This window comes from Cnephaeus nilssonii (assembly GCF_951640355.1).
Source record: "Cnephaeus nilssonii genome assembly, chromosome: 6".
Lineage (NCBI taxonomy): Eukaryota > Metazoa > Chordata > Mammalia > Chiroptera > Vespertilionidae > Cnephaeus > Cnephaeus nilssonii.
The window spans coordinates 103,951,928-103,954,639 of NC_137077.1; the positions used below are offsets into that span (position 1 = coordinate 103,951,928).

Consider the following 2,712-nt stretch of genomic DNA (forward strand, 5'->3'; position numbering starts at 1 on the left):
AACAGTATTCTTCTTGAACCCTTTCAGTTCAAGACTTTCCACTCAATAAAATAGCTGAGGATCTGAACTGAGAAAATATATTTGAGTACAAACAGCTTGTGAAACTTAATACTTTTTTATTTTATTTTTGGCATCATTATAGGGTATTACTTAACTCACAACCACTCGCCTGCTCAGTATGCAGGTCCGGCGGGAGACTTTTGTCCAGAAGCGACTGTCTTCCATCAGTGCTTGCGGCGAGCTGTCTGACCCAGGCAAACAGTTCCTCCTGGTTTCATAGTAACGCAATCTTCCTATTAGCAAAGAGGTGACCAGCCCCGAGGACCGAAGGGATGAGAGTCATAGGACTGGGATTGCCTCTTAATATTTTTTATTTTGATGTTTGGAACTCTTGATGCAACATTCTATATAGCCAGGTATTCAGGACCTGCTGTGCCCCAAGGGCTGTTTGAAAAAGATCTATTCTTTGTGACTTGATGCAAAGATGAAGAACTTAACACACAATAACAGAAGTTGGTAGTTAATTAATCACGTCCTAGTCTTTCCGGGCCTCCCTCCGCCAGTAGAAGGCATCTTCTGTTTTCCCATGTCTCGGCTTCTAGCTCTTGTAGTTTTAACACTGATGTCAATGGTGTGTATGCCCAGAATCAGTTACAAAGATGGTCACATTCCTTTCCTCTTAGTTCAACTGTTGTCCACTGTATCTTGGTCCCAGGTTTCTCTGACCTTTGTCATCCTCTGCTATTGCTCATTGGGGTGCTCTCGATTGTCCCCCTGTTTTGTGGGCTGGTTGGGAGACGGTGCTTGGGAAGGGTGTGCCACTGTGGGCAGGTTGTGCCTCATGGGGATGCCTCCGGGGATGATCCCTTCCATGGCAGCAGGAAGCCCCCCGGGGCCACGCCCACGATGCCCGGCGGGTATCTGTAAGTGGCACCATTGAGCTCTGGATGAATTGCTTGCTGGTCTATTACTGACCAAGGAGCCGTTGTAAAAAAAGAATTCCCTGTTCACACAGTTCCTTAAGCTTTCTGGGATGCGACCTGTGATTGCGCGGTGGATCTCGGTGGCGGCAGCCTCCGCATCTCTAGTGAGGCCTGTTCACGGTACCAGGCCGCGTGGGGCGTGCAGATGAGATTCGGCGCATCTTCCAAGGGCCCCTGAGCAAAGCTGAAAGGCTCCTACTCGTCCACATTGAGGGCTGCTCCTCGTATCCTGCCTTCCTGGAGGCCTGGGCCGAGGCCTTCTCGCCCACCAGCCCGCCGCGGGCCGCGTTCACCCGAAGGCCCCTTGCTTCATCGGCTTGATGGTGAGGTCGCTGAGGAGGTGGTGGTTGTGCTCCTTGAGGTGGCGGTGCAGGGACACGCAGTCGCTCTGATACAGCAGGTCCGGGAGGGTGTAGGCCTCTGCGCGCCCAGGGGCCGCTCGATCCGTCCTGCAAGTAGGGGTCACAGCAGATGACGCTGAAGCCAAAGGCCTGGCTCGGACCGCGACCGCCTGCCCCGAGCGACCGAAGCCGATGAGGCCCAGGTGTCCCCGCGGATGCCCGGGTCTGCTCCGCGCTCTGCACCCGCGTGCCTTCCCGCGGCGCCTGGCACAGCCACGTGCCCCTCCGGCGCATTGAGGACGTGGCGGAGGGCGGAGGCCGTCTGCTCCGCGGCCGCGGACTGGGTGCTGCACGGGGCGACCCCCCGCGGGCTGGCCGCCTTGGTGTCCACGTGGTCGTAGCCGCTCCCTGTCCGCACGGTCACACGCAGGGCCTGAACTTCTCCGGTCCCCCCGGGAGAGGGCGACGGTGAGGATCATGGCGCCCACGGCTTCGTTCTGCACCTTCCAGTGGGTCTCATGCGGGGACTGATGGTCACAGAGGGCCACGGTGGCCAGGTCCTTCAGGGTGGGCACCTCCACGGCGCCCCAGGGCGCAGGGGCCGTTCCTGCTCTGGGGCCGATACCTGAGCGTGTGCTGTGGCGAATTTCAGAGTGTGTTACTGCTTCTGTCTCGGGACCATGTTCACGGTGCAGGTGAGACCGAAACCTCTGACAGAAGAAATGGGCAGGAGGCTGGCGGCCCACGCTTCGCAAATCCTGTCCAATCGCTGGCGCTGACTTCGTGCTTATCCACGAGGGTCATTCTTTACCGAACTTTGCAACTCGGATTCAAAAGGCAAAGCGGTCCTCCAAGAACTTAGGGGGACTGGCGGGAGGCCACTATGAACCCGAAATAAATCTGTCCACGAACTTTACAGTTCACACCATGGGCTGTCCGTCTCTTTAAGGGAATCCAGCTTCATTGGTTCAAAACCATTTACGGTGATGAAACCCTCGTCCAGGGCTGCTGGCGTCCACGGTGAAGGGCACCCATCCCGGAGGCGGCGGCGGCAGCTCCAACCCCTCCAACCCCACTGGGCGGCGGTTGCAGTGGCTGCAGCTGTGCGCGCCCCCGTCCCCCGCCCTCCCGCCCCGCGCAGCATGGCTCTCCACTCTGTCCTTAGCTCCTCGGGCCACTGCTGGGCCGCTCCTGGGCCACCTTAAAATGACACATCTCCTTCTGAATTTTTAGAAAGGTCTATCAGGCCTATCAAAAGCACACTGATGCTGACCCACCAGCACCAGAACGTCTGGATGCTAAAATGACTTTTACTGGGCTACAAGCAAGTTCCAACATTTAGACCAGGTATTGAGAATGAATCCCTCCCAGGTGGTGGACATAGCCTT

General features: G+C 56.8%; 1 pseudogene across 1 annotated transcript; it reads right to left on the minus strand.

Moving 5' to 3' along the window:
• Positions 1-741: 741 nt before the first annotated feature.
• Positions 742-2,128, minus strand: LOC307101535 (C-terminal-binding protein 2-like; annotated as a pseudogene). Its single transcript has 2 exons — positions 2,071-2,128; positions 742-1,949 (listed from the first exon to the last, which is right to left on the minus strand). The product of its transcript is annotated as a C-terminal-binding protein 2-like (transcript).
• Between the last annotated feature and the right edge of the window lie 584 nt (positions 2,129-2,712).